At 41.6% G+C, this 14,821-nt stretch overlaps 1 protein-coding gene across 1 annotated transcript in view; it reads right to left on the bottom strand.

Moving 5' to 3' along the window:
• The window catches only part of micu1 (mitochondrial calcium uptake 1), a 54,792-nt gene extending 54,269 nt beyond the window's left edge, over positions 1–523 (bottom strand). The window contains exon 1 of the mRNA XM_083774272.1: positions 391–523. The gene's annotated coding sequence lies outside the window, so the exon portion shown is untranslated. The remainder of the gene's footprint in view (positions 1–390) is intronic.
• Between the last annotated feature and the right edge of the window lie 14,298 nt (positions 524–14,821).

Below are 14,821 nucleotides of genomic sequence, written 5' to 3' on the forward strand. Positions count from 1 at the left end.
TTCATGCCCAGTCCTTCTGCTTCAAATATACAGTAGAATCATACAGTAGAATCAATGCAGATGATGCAGCATCAAGTTAACCTTGTTGTTATTACAAAGATTCGCTGCTCAAAACACCACACGGAAACGAAGCTACTACTCTCTATAATGTATCTCTAAGCGCATTCAAAACATAAACTATTGCCATTGCCTGCTTTCATAAGCTGTCATCATCAATACAGCAGGTATAGAAGATAAGATGACATCAGATCTGCTACAGTAGGAGTCAGGACAGCTAACGCTAGCTACTGAGCCTGTTTACTGTTTACTCTCTCGTATTTCGCTCGTCAAAGTAGCGCTTCGTTTCAAAGCCGACTTGACTTGCGACTGTGGAATGCGTTTGTTACTCACGTTGAGTTTCACCGCAAAGGCGTCCTACTGTTTTCAGTCCAAAATGACGGCTTCTTCGACGTTTCGAGGTGCGTTTTTCTCTTATGAGGAGGAGACCAAAACAGCAGTGAGTTCCGTGTCCAAAACAATAACCCCGCCTTTGGCCACGCCCCCGACCGTGCGCATCAGCATCTGTGCACATAGATGTCTCTGTGCCTGTTATGTGGAGGAAACAAAGTAACTAAGTAGGGTATGTACATTTAATCATTACTTTATTTGAGTATTAAAAAAAAAAATCTACTCCACTACATCAAAGAGGCAAATTGTACTTTTTATTCCACCACTAGGCCCAAACCAATGCAACTAGTCGCAACTCCTTTTGCAACTCCTTGCAACAAAACAGTTGACATGATGTCAACCAATGTGTATTACCCCTTGCAACTGCCATTGGGGATAATGGTTGCATGCAACCGTACTCAGTACTCAGTACTTCCTTGGGAGACAAAATAAAGAAACCTTGACCTGACCTTGAACCTTGAATCATTGGTGTGGTTTGGGACAAGTATTTGACAGCTTTACTTGCAAGTTAATTGGTGTGTCAACACTAATTGACGTCACTTATTATCCGTATAAACTTTTTAGTGACGTCATGTGGGTCAATACATTCATGACATAATCATACACAATAATCTTACAATAGTGGAGGATATTAAGTCAATATTTCATGAGAATCGTTCACTTTATGGTACAAGCACCAAAATTGGCACACGAGTGCTTCGGAACCTACTCTCTCAGAAAAGTACGTTGTCCACTTGAAAAAACAAAATGGACACCATTTTTCAAGATGGCCGCCAAATGAAAAAGGCCTTTTGTGGCGTCTCTGGACAACCGTGGGTCCGACCGACTCGAGACCGGGCACTGCACTCCCTGTGGGTGTGCGGAACGTGTGTGTCGAATTTGAAGTCGGTGGGGCGAACGGTTCTCGAGTTACGTGGATTACAGACGTACACACACACAGAATTTGTGCAATTAGCAGATCATTGGAACGGTTGTTCGCTTGGTGATACAAGCGTGACATTTGCCGTGAACATTCCTTTGGTCAACTCTTTAACTTTTTAAACCGAGCCATCCAAAAATCCAATATGGCGGTGATATTTCAAGATGGCCACCAAAATTAGACTGGTTTTGCATTTCAGCATATATTTGGCTATACCTTTGTGATGTACTGTACCATACTACTGTATAATACTGTACGGCACTGTAGGGCATCATACTGTACCATACTGTACCATACTGTACTGTACAGTACCATACCGTACCGTACCGTACTGTACCATACTGTACCGTACCTTACTGTATGGTATCATACTGTACCATACTGTACCGTACTGTACCATACTGCATGGTACCATACTGTACCTTACTGTATGGTATCATACTGTACCATACTGTACCGTACTGTACCGTACTGCATGGTACCATACTGTACCGTACTGTACTTTACTGTACCGTACCGTACTGTACTGTACTGTACTGTACCATACTTTATGGTATCATACTGTACCATGCCGTACCGCACGTTACTGTACCGTACTGTACTTTACCATACTGTACTGTAACATACTATAGTGTACTGTACAGTACCGTGTGTGTGTGTGTGTGTGTGTGTGTGTGTGTGTGTGTGTGTGCACGTGCAGGGAAAAGGGGAGGGGTCGGTTAATGTGGAAATTGTAATGTAATTTGTGTCACAGTGAAATGTTGTGCAATAACAGTATGTCATACAAAAGCAATATTTGCACAGTAAATATGACATGGATGCAATGTAGTGCAGATGGATCTCTGTGGCATGCATCATTTTTTGTGCATAGAGAGATGTGTGCTAACGGAGTGATTTGGTAGGAGAAGTCGGACGGATAAACGGACATATTGCTTTGCATCCCCTATAGTAGTAGGATCTAGGATGAGCATCAAAACTATATATTTTAAATACTTTTCATTAGCACATGCTTGAATTTTACATTCCATAGGGCTGGACCACACATGGACCCCATTTGGTTTTGTTTTCTGCATCTTCCTCTGTGACCTGCCACCTTCATGTCATCTCTCACAGCATCCTTAAACCTTGTCTTTGGCCATCCTCTTACCTGGCAGCTACATCTTCAGCATCCTTCTCCCAATGTACCCTCCTTTTCACATGTCTAAACCATCTCAACCTCACCTCTCTTGCTTTATCCCCAAACCTTCTAACCTGGGCTGATCCTCTAATTCAGTAATTTCTGATAATGTCCTTCCTTTTCACTCCTAATGAGAACCATAGCGTCCTTAATTCTGCCACCTCCAGCTGTGCCTCCTTTTCATCAGTGCCACCGTTTCCAACTTTCCATCTTCCCTCTCACTGGTAGCCTTCTGTCACAAATATTTCCTGACCCATACTATGTCCCATATTCTCAATACATTGGCTTCTCTTGCTAGAACATTTCCATCTCTATACTCACCTTAACCTGTTACACTACTGTCTACTGTCTGCAGGTCAATTGGTACAAATAATTTTCTCCCTCCCTCACCATCTCTCTTTGCACTTACTGTACATCTCAAATAGCCCTGACCACTTCTTAGCCCACACCACCTGACATCACATCTCTCTCTTCTTACCCATCATCTAAAAGAAACCCCAATGGGCATTGCCCATTGACATATATTCAAGTCTGTGTGTGTGTCTGTACATCTGTAATCCACATAACCCGAGAACCGTTCGCCCCACCGACTTCAAATTCGACACACACGTTCCACACACCCACAGGGAGTGCAGTGCCCGGTCTCGAGTCGGTCGGACCCACGGTTGTCCAGAACCGCCACAAAAGGCCCTTTTCATTTGGCGGCCATCTTGAAAAATGGTGGCCATTTAGTTTTTTCAAGTGGACAACGTACTTCTCTGAGAGAGTAGGTTCTGAAGCACTTGTGTACCAAATTTGGTGCTTGTACCATAAAGTGAACGATCGTGTCATTAATATCCTCCACTACAAGCCAAATTAGCCAGTGGGACCAGGCCTCAGGGGCCCTCAGCTCTCAGGGGCCCTTCGGAGAACCTGTACCGCACAGGCCCTGACAAGGGCTCCTATACGTTGATTGTGTTACATATACAGTAGCCTAAAAAACTAAATGAGGGGCCCTCGTGTGGGTTAATCTGTCCCTGATCATACATCATACCATGTGTGGTCGGTGCAACCACGAACATTTCCCAGAATTGCACCTTTCTAGTAAATTATTATTATTATTTATTAGTGTGGTTGCCCAGACTAAAGTTATTGTCACACTTTTTTGTTGTTCTTCTTCCGGAGTAACCTACCTAACTTCTGCTGTGATTGGCCGAGCTCAGGGCTAGCTGGTATATATAGGCCATGGCCATGGCACCTCAAAGGCCCTTAAAACTAGGCTCCAGACTTCCCAAAACAAACTGGTCAGGCTCCTACTTGAAACCCCGAACCCACCTCACCCCTGCCCACTTTGACAGGCTGGAATGGCTTAGGGTCGAAGAGTACAGCATCTTGCAATGGGTCTGGTCCACAAGATTCGATACACCACCAAGATACCCATGTACCTGTCTAGATACTTCCTTAATGTTAACGAAGTCCACACCCACAACACCAGAGGGAGTGCAACGATGTACAACCCAGATTCGGCACAAACAAGGGACTAAATTATTTTCGCTCCTATGCCACCAAAATGTAGAACAGTCATTAAGACATGGGAATCCCTTGACTCCTTCAAAACCGCTCTCAAAGGGCACCTACATACAGATAGCTGCAATTCAAAACTGGCCCCCTGAATTCCCCCCCCACCGCCCACCCCCTTTTCCCCTCACTGTATATGTTTCTTTTCCCTTTTTACCTCCTTTATGATGAATTCCTGTTCTGTTCTTTGACTATATATAAGTGTCTATTTGTACATCTCTAAATGTTTTGATGAATTGAACAAGGTGGACCCTCTTGTAAACAAGTGTAATGCTTAATTGGGTTGTCCACTCACAGTTAACAGTCTTTGTATTGAGTTTGTGCTTGAAATGTACTGTAATTCTGCAAACTGTTAATAAATATTTCTAGCAATCAATCAATCAATACAGGCACAAACACATAAAAGGTGCCTGCCTTTATACTGGCCAACATGTCTTGTTCGGGCTTGACAAAGCTTTGACCTTTAATCCAAATGTATTCTGTGCAGTATGCCAGTAATGCCTAACACACATGATTTCCCAGGCTGAATAAATGATGTGACAGGCAATGAACAGAACTACTGAGCTCCTGAGGTGAGGTGGTGTGTCATGAACATACAGATCAAATTTCCGTTTGATCAGTATATCAATGTTAATGAGGTTATGGACATAGCAGAGACAGAATACAATGCTACAATGGGTGGGGGGAAAAGGGAAGGTCTTGTTAATATGTTTATTTTAACAGAAGTAGGGCCTACGCGTGGGATCTTTCAGCTTCTCCATTCTGATTATGCTAACAAGAGAGACAATAATCGCCAGTGTAGTACATTTCCTCATGTGTGGACTGGTCATACAATTACTGGTTAATAAAATATTGGTGGCACATTCAATAGCAGAGCTACATAAGGTGACAAAATACAAGTGGATCAGTGCTTTCACATTTCTGGAGTCTATACGGCGCAGGGTTCCCCAATAGGCGGCCCGCGGGCCATTTGCGGCCCACAGAGCGCCCCCTTGTGGCCCATGAAAGAATTTCCCAAAAAAAAGGGTCCCAGATATAAATGGCATTAAATGGGGTTCAGTAGCCTATGCATGTCAAACTGGGCATCCTTTTCAAATGGGGTCTTGCCCTGAAAATGAATTTTCAGGGCAAGACCTCGACCTCGCGCGTGCAGACTCGGCCCGCTAGTCAAAATATGGCCCTTGAGGAAAATTAATTGGGGAACCCTGCTATACGGCATGAGAAGTGTCGAAAATAGCACACTTATAGCACTTACAGTATAGTCATATACTATAGAGGTTTGGGCCGCTACGTGACCCTCACATCTGAGTTCAGTTTGTGCTGTACGACCCTAACTCACAACTGTGAGCTCGGGGCAGGCCATGGTCTGTCCATCCTCCGGCCAGTCCTCCTTTTTGCCAGTTTGAATATACAGTACATATAGACATGCAATTTGCATTGTTTATTAACAGCCCTTAGGTTATGGAAAGTGTTATTGTATGTAAAGCCTGTCTATTTAACACCAGAATACTCAATGCTCAAAGAAGGCATCAATATATTACTACTAGTGAAGCAATGTTTGGTGGCTATGAAAGTAGCATCAAGCTTTGGTTTTACAATTGGTGCCCTCCTTTTTTCCCTCTCTAGTCTAAATCTACACTGCTGGAAATAGCCGATCTACAAGCTCGCGTTGTGAACTACTTTCTGCTCATGCTTCTGACATGCTCAGAATAGGGATGCTAAGGTTCATATGGTTAATGGTCTTAGATTGATTCATAGACTAATGGACATTGTTTTCCTTGTTTCTTCCCTGGGGATTCATATAGTAGATAATACAATCATGGTACTCCGTTGAGGTATTTTTTGTCACAGTATATGTACATGAAATGTTTCTTCTACATTTACCCATTCTAACTAATTAGGAGCATTGAGTGCCATTAATAAGACACTTAATTGTCTTTCTCAAGGACACACATACTGTACTGTAGACCGAGGTGCGAACTTGGAACCTTCTAACCTTCTTCCAGACAGCCTAATCTAGTCTGTACTCTCTACCCACTCAGCTAGATAAGGAGTGTACAGTATGTATTATGTAATGCATTTGCCAAGCCTTTATTGACCTAAAAGGAAGGTACTGTATATGGCCAGAACTTGAGCAATCAAAACAAAATGCCGATCCTAATCAATTGGACTATTACAATAACAAATGAATCGCTTGGACACTAAGGTCAAATACTCAAATTACATTAACGGTTTATTGTTGTTATTTTCTATGGGCTTAATTTGATCTACTTCATGCCCTCTGATGTTGTTATTGCAATGCTGATGCAAGTCACAGTGTATTGTTTTCGATAAAGTCTCTTTATGTCCAGGTATTGCAATTACCTGGACATAAGAGCATAATATTGTCTCCGTGTACTTTAAATCACAAAAACAGTATCTATCTCAAGCAATCCTATTTTCAAACCAATTTACTTTCTCTCTTTCACTCACTCTCTCTCTCTCTTTGTGTCTCTGTTCATTTTAATGAGGGAGGCTACTTAACAGTGCCTGAAGTCCTCCAGTGAATGGCTCATTAATGTGAACAATTTGTCACAAGAACTCTGTTAGTACGTATGTTACTGTCCACTCTTTGGAAAACGTACCACTTGAATAGCTTCCCTAAAATAGCACGCTTCCCACAAGCTACAGTAGCTGTCCACAATGGTATACTGTGTGCATATTGCTCCAAGTGAAAGCCATTTATCTAATTCACTAAACTCTGTCGCTCTCACATAGCCATATACTATAATGGAATGCATTATTGCCTGGACCAGATGCCAAGCAATTAGGAAATTGAAGTCCGTTTGAAAGGTTATCCAGTTTAAATATACAATAAACTAAGCACTGTTATACAGTACTACAACACATAGTAGCCTACTATAATTCACAAAAGGGAGTTCCCCCATGTCCAGATCTGTTATGATTCCATGCACACACAAAAACATACAATGTAGTATACTATATTCGCAATACATTCTAAAATATTAACACAAAATGCACCTGACCCAATAAACACATTATATGAACACAAGTCACATCACCAGAACTGAGCTGCCAGCCATGCTAGACCTCTTATCTGCACCAAAGGAGTGTCAGCACAGTATCATTCTGTTACCATCTGGCAAAATGTAGAATCAATGTAGAGTAGCAGACTCTGGGATAATTTCTATTCACAGGCCATACGACTCCTGAGTCCTGATCTCAAGTGACATGGATTATATTTGACTCCTTATGCTCTACTATACTGACACACCACCAGTTTGCATTGTACTGTACTTCATTTAACTGATACTACTACATAACTGTAATGTGTTATTTCACTGACTCACACACACACACACACACGCACACACACACGCACGCACACACAAATCAGTCAGCTGGGAACAAAAGGGGGCAATAATATTGCCAATATGTGCCCATATATAGGCATATATTGATGACATCAGGGATCTCCGTGTATGGACATATCGGTCAGGTCATTTAGTGTGCTAAATGCTTTTTGCTATTTTGCTTCATTATGACTATCATGATCCTTATTATTATGTTTTTTCACACACTGTTGAAGAGGCTCTAACTTAGTACAACAATGTCAAAGCCTGTAACAAACATGAACCTATATGGACCAGGTCACTCATACCCTGAGTCAAATCAAGCTCCCTGCCGGGCACCGCCTATGCTCCCAGGTGCCCCTCTAACTGGCATAAAGTAACGTTTGTCCCGGAAGCCATCTGCCTGGTGAGTAAAGACTTAATGGCCAACCCTGATCGGGAAAGTGCTTGGGCAGTGGCACAGGACTATTTCATATTATTAATTAGACCCATATTTCAGTTTTATTTTTAGATTAATCGCACCACTTGTATCCTACTGAAAGGACAATTCTGAGCACTATCTGTATAGTAATAGTTTTCTTTGTGGATATATTGCAAAGTTTGTGTGTTAGTATTGTGTTGTAAATCAGTGGAAAGGAAGCTGCTAAAGAATATATGTTAGCACTGTCACCATCTCCCTGAAAGTTATGGTGTATACTGCACTGTACAGTCTACTCTGTCCTCATGAGACCTCGGAACTCCAAGTATCAGTTAACATGTACAGACAAGCTGAGCCTGATTTATACATGGCTGAGGCTTTGAGAGTACAGAAATGGGTCGTATCAAACATCCAGTGAAATGGCATCTAATGACAAAGCAATGTAGTAAACACAACATCTAGGGGATAGACATAATAAGCTTAGGCTTCAGTTTGACTCTATAACTTTTTCTTCCAGACTATGAAAAACTGTGATGAATTAGGAATGTTTTTATATGGGGAAAAAAAAAAATATATATATATCTGCTAGTGGTTTAGTTGAGCATTTAGAGTTGCAAAATGCAATATAGGAATACATGTCAGGAATAGACCATAAATGGAGTGCAAACTAGGATACCAGGTAAACATAAAACCTAGCATCTAAATAACCTATACTTAGCTATTGGCAAACACTATGACAAGTTGATACAAGAAATGAGGAGCGCTAACTAGGCGGGTGGTGAGGTAGAGTCTGAAAAGTTGAGCTTTCAGAAAATGGTGAGTGAATCTGCTCAGTCCTGAGACTCCTGACTGAGAGATCATTCCATAGCTTGGGTGCCAGGTTCTGGAGAAGAGTCTAGGACACGGAGCGCTGGCCAGGGTGTCATTCATAGGAAGGGAGCCAAGGAAGGGACAGACCTTGGTTTGATCTTGTCAGGTTTCAACTGCTCATGGCTCATGCACTGGTCATTAGTCAGACTCAAATGAGGATTTTTCTACCATTGGCTAGGCTAGGGCTGTGCTGTCTACAGTATGGCACAGCACGCTTTGCTACCTTCCAGCTTTTGTGAGAGAGAGTGCAAAGGTGGAACAAGAGATAAGACGGGTCTGTGGAAGGACCTCTTAACTCAGCTCGACATTGAAGTAACCACTGTGCTGTGACGATGGGGATTATCTAGCTTGTGTTAGATTCAAGAGGGTGTTTCCCTTCTGAGTGATTCATTACAGGGCCTCTATTTCCACCATTACCTAGAAAAGCCCTTAAGAATACAATTGGAAATGTATGAAGGATGTGCTGCACTGCTGGTTTTACAGCACGTGGAGTGTGACAAGTATACACATCTGAATAAAAACTACAGTATTGTGAAATGTGACCTGTGGTATATGCCTGATGATAACAGATGGCTCAGGTGGACCCTCATTGAATTGGTGAGTGAGAAAGTGTGTTTACTTTATAGACAAACCACCCAGGTTCACGTTTCAGTGTATGGGTGTGGGTGTCATCATGCACACACGTTTGAGACAGAGTGAGAGGTTAGCTGGTCTGTCTGATTCTCTGTGTTCTATTGTAGGAATTAATATTTATATAGATACTTTATTTTCAATAAAACTTAAATATAAAATGGACTATTCAGCCATCTCTTACTGAACTGTACAGTGTATGCACTTTGGGTGTGACATGTTCTCTGGGAGAGGATAATCCATTAGGTGCTGACAGACACTTCAGTGTGTAGGGCTTTGTTATCAGTCTCAGACATGCGCACACATGGATACACACCTCAAGTACAAATACTTGACTGCATTTATGCAATGTTCTCTCTCTTGTATAATTTAGGTGTAGCTAAATAAAAATAAAGGCTAAAAGCCAAAAAGTCGACAGAATTTACAGTCTAACAGTATTTACAAACTTAATATGATCAGTTATCTCAGTTAGCAGACTAGTCAAATATATTTACATATATTAAATGTAAATATATTTGTATGTATTTACATTTAAGTCAATCTACAAGCTCACAACGCATTGCTTCATGAAGAGTTGTGAGCTTTCTGTACGCGATGCCGCTGTACGACAAAATATGAATCAGACGACACATCAGTTTTCACTGTGTAAATCAATGTACACAAGGCCTTGAACACATCCTCGTCCATGACTGGGAATCCATCTAAAACCCAATACCGGAGTGGAGCATCAAATCTCACACCACCAGTCTCAACAACTTTCTTACCACAAACAGCTGACACACCTATATGCACTGCACATTGTTGTTGTATAATATGTAATGCTATCCTGCACTGTTAATGACATATATGAGTGCAGTATGTACACGGTCTGAATCTGTGGTGTTGGATTTAGAATGGTGTGTATCTTTTTCCCTAAGGCTAAGGCAGAGAGAAGTCACCAATTTCATGGCATTGTAACACATTCACATTCACAATCACAATCACAATCACATATCTTTAACGCCTCGACCACTGCAGGTGTGGCAACAACAGTCAAATAAAGGGCTTGGCCTATCATAAAGATGGTGACGGCTCCTCAACACTCCATGACTAAAGGTGAGTTATGGTTATCATGTTACCACTCCTATTATTATCCTTGAAAATGCTGGCATTTGTCAAGAAGTAGCCTGGCCAGCACCTTTTTCAAAGTCATGGTCATGGTAGATCAGTGGAATTAGATTTGAACCTGTATTGCCCATGCCCATGAACCTGTATTCCTCTGTGACATAGCCTGGTGAGTGGAGGACAAACTAATAATAACATAATGGTATGCATTCAACAGCAGCACTGCCAAGATGCACCATAGTACAGCAACATTCAGATGAGATTAATATGCCCCTGAGTTTTTAATCTAGCATAAATCTTCAATGTAAAAGTTTGCCCTAGCCTACATTCTGTGGTGCCATAGTGGTTACCACATAAGTACTATTTCATAGCTACTTTGTCGTACAAAGGTGTTGCACAGAGAAAATAGCAAATATGCAAGCTTACTGTGTCATGTTGTGATGTGTGAAGGAAGTGGGCAGTCTATAGTAAAGACTTAAACTTAAATGGAAATAACAAAACTATTTCACCAGAACAATGTTGGTGTGACTTAACTAACTGTACTTTTGTTTTCATAGGCCCCATCTTTTATTCATTATCAAATATGGGATTTCTATGATAATAATAATGATGATTGGCCTCTGTTTTGTGCTATTACATGAAGCATTTGTGAGTTATTTGCCTTTTTGTGAAAAGCCATGCCCTACATTTTCAGTGGCTCAGAGGCAGCTCCCCCCGTTGACAGCCATGGTCAGAGACATTATGTTTCCAGGTTGTTTGTCCTTGATGTCCATCCCTCTGTCCGGCTGTCCATTCATCTGTCCATCCGTCTGTCCATTGGTCCATCCAGCCGTCTGCCCGACCGTCCCAACATTGTGAACGTGACATCTCAGGAATCCCTTGAGGGAATTTCATGACATTTGGCAAAAAAACGTCCAGATGGACTCAAAGATGAACTGATTATAATGATGCGGTCAAAGGTCAAGGACACTGTGACCTCACCGCGTCTGTCTCAATCTCAACATCATGAATGTGATATTCCAGGAACGCTTCGGGGGAATTTCATGACATTTGATAAAAACGTCCACTTGGACGAAGCTTGAACTGATTCAAAAATAGGTGATCAAGGGTAAAGGTCACTCACTGTGATCTCACAAAACAAGATCAGTAAGTTCCTTTTTATAGTCTTCATGCACTAGATATACTGGACAGATACAGATGTAAATTGCGACTGGTTGGCGGAGGCATACGACTGCAATGCAGCACTTCTAGTTTTTTTAATGCCCTATACCAGCGTAGCATTACACAGTATGTTTACGGGTTGTCAGTCCATCGGTCGCAAGATTGTGATGTGAACAAGATCAGGAATGCTTTAAGGAAGCCTCACTTGGACTCAGGGAAGAAATGATTAGAAATGGTTTTCATTGTGACCAATGATCACTGGGTTGGTCACGTGGCAGCATAGACTTGAAGTAAACCAGTTTTGTACCAACACAAAGGTACAGGATCAGGTTTCCTGTATTCCTGTATGCAATTGTTACAAAGGTAGCAATTGCTAGTAAAAGGTGGTCAAAGGTCAAAGGTTAAGTTCACTGTGATCTCATATCTGTCCCATTCTTGTGAAGGTGATAGACACAACCATGATGTGGCATTTCTAGTTCTTCCTTTTACAGCGTGTCTCTATATTATAGGCTAGCTGTTTATGAGAGAGAGAGAGAGAGAGAGAGAGAGAGAGAGAGAGAGAGAGAAAGAGTGTGTGTGTGTGTGTGTGTGTGTGTGTGTGTGTGTGTGTGTGTGTGTGTGTGTGTGTGTGTGTGGTGTGGTGTGGTGTGGTGTGGTGTGGTGTGGTGTGGTGTGGTGTGGTGTGGTGTGGTGTGGTGTGGTGTGGTGTGGTGTAGTGTGGTGTGGTGTACTGCACGCGTGCGTGTGTGTTTGTGTGTGTGGAGCTAATCCCACAAACATTTGCCAAAGAAATACCTCCAGTCCACTCCACACATTGTTTTCTCATAATATGTTATGTAAACCTTGCCAAAATCTGGAGTCATACATATACTGTAGATGCGTCATAGATGACTGACATCACAGACTGGCAACATGAAGGTCAAGATCTATGCCGTTATTAGATCCTATATTGTTTTTTAGGTGGGCTTTGTGGGCTCATTGCAGACATTTCCCACCCGATGTGTGGGGATCCAAATTGAACTACTGAGTAACTGCTAGCTTGCATAACGTCTTCAGACTAGGATTTATAAGTCTAAAATGTACAGGTCATCCACTGGAAAAGGTTAGGTTTTTGTATCCTCCAAAGAGGACGATACGATCTGATCTCCCACTATGATGCAACACTAACTGCCTTTCACCCTGGGCTCAACATTCTTTCAGAAGAATCTCTGGATTGAAGATGCAGTTAAATTTGCAGCCACCCACCAAATATACCACTTTATTTTGTGTTTTGTGTGCTTTGAAGAAGGCTGAGTGCCGAAACGCATAAGGGCACACAGACATGGGCCATGGCACACAGACAGACAGGTACTCTGATAGTTACAATGGGTGGTGCATAACCAGAGAAGCATGACTCGATCCACGGGCATCGTTATCAATTGAGTCGTGTCAGTGTCTCTATAGTTCTTTCACCACAATAATGCATGGTGTCATGGACTAATTCCGTTAATTGTCATGCTAATATTTTTCATTGACATGTTTAAAATTCAAACATATAGGCCTACCATAATTATTTCTATTGGGACCACAATATGCTTGGAGTTTTCTTGTGTCATCCTTTTGTGTTAAGTGTTTTTTTCAGTGGTCACCAACATGTCCGTACACGGACAAATGTGTCTGTGGCAAAGACTTGCTCTTGTCTGTGACAATTTTTTACACACCATTATAATGTTCTTATTTTGATCATAACACCCACTTACTGAATGTCAAGTTTCCAGGTTTTCTTCAGAATATGTATGACAATTATTTACAACGATTCTATGGCACATTAGGAGTCCAACTAGTACTAGTGGTTCTCAAATGTTTTAATTGCAAAGATCACCTGATGAAGGCCGTTCACGGCCTAATTGAATGGTGTTTTAACACAAATAAACACTGTTGGAGCAAAGCCTGTATGCGGACCACTTCTTCACTGAACTTATTTGCAAAGACCCCCTTAATTAACTCTGAGAGTGTTCAAATGGAACCAAATGGTCCAGACCTGTTACAAAGGGCACCTACGGACGGCTGCAATTCTAAACTGGCCCCTGTAAAATCTGAATCCCCCACTCAACCTTTTCCCCTCACTGTAGGCCTATATGTTTTTTTTACCTCCTTTATGATGATTTCCTGTTTTTGGCTATATAGAAGTGTATATGTGTACATCTCTAAATGTTATGATGAAGTCACTAAGGTGACATTCACACTAGAAAGCTTTACTGCGATTAAAACGAATCCTGCTGCGTATTGTCAGAAAATGCGCTTCGTTTTGGCAGGTGTGAAGGCTCATTCGAATCCTAATGTACATCAAAGAACCGCATTCTACTCCGCCAAAAAACGGGGGTTTCGCTTTCGCTTGATTTCGATTTGGTGCAGGTGGGAATGCAATCCGTAGCAAATAAAGGAAATGAAGCAATGTTTAATTTTATGCAGTACAAAAGATGTCCCGTTAGGTTACCATGTGACATGGTCAAATAAGGAGACCGAAGCCCTCATCGAAATATGAGGACGAGCACATTAATCTATTGCTTAAGGAAACATAAAAAACACTGCAGTGTACAGAATATTCTGTCTGTCTGTCTCACTTTACGTCAAACGTCCTATTACTCGAAGTATATTTTTTAACACCATAGCTTCCACTGTGTATTTTATGAATTGAACACATTGATAAAATTCCCTGCTTCGTTTCCTGCTGCGGTTTGACTTCATGTGAAGGCAAACCGCAGCAAATGAAATATGCAAGAATCGTAACTTCTCCGCCCATTCGCATCGAGTCTACAGAAGTATTAGGTGAGAATGTGACCTAATGTTTCTCTGGAGAGGGACGTCTGGAACACTCTGGAGGAGCTGTTGCCCCCTCGACTCGACTACGGATAAGTGGTTGAAGATGGATGGATGTATTGAGTTGTGCTTGAAGTGTACTGTTAATAAATACTTCAAAAAATTGAATGTTGACAAAAATGTCCACCGCAAGCCAACATGGCGATGACCCCTGTTAATACTTTTAAGTTTTAAACAATATGTTGATATAATGAATGGATGAATGGATGAATGAATGAATGAATGAATGAATAAATAAATAAATAAATAAATAAAAGCCTTAAGCTCCTTAATTGCCACAAACGAAATGCACGTGTGTGTGTGTGTGTGTATAATTTTGCACACAG

Source organism: Protomyctophum parallelum (assembly GCF_964188405.1).
Source record: "Protomyctophum parallelum genome assembly, chromosome: 10".
In the NCBI taxonomy this organism is placed as follows: Eukaryota; Metazoa; Chordata; class Actinopteri; order Myctophiformes; family Myctophidae; genus Protomyctophum; species Protomyctophum parallelum.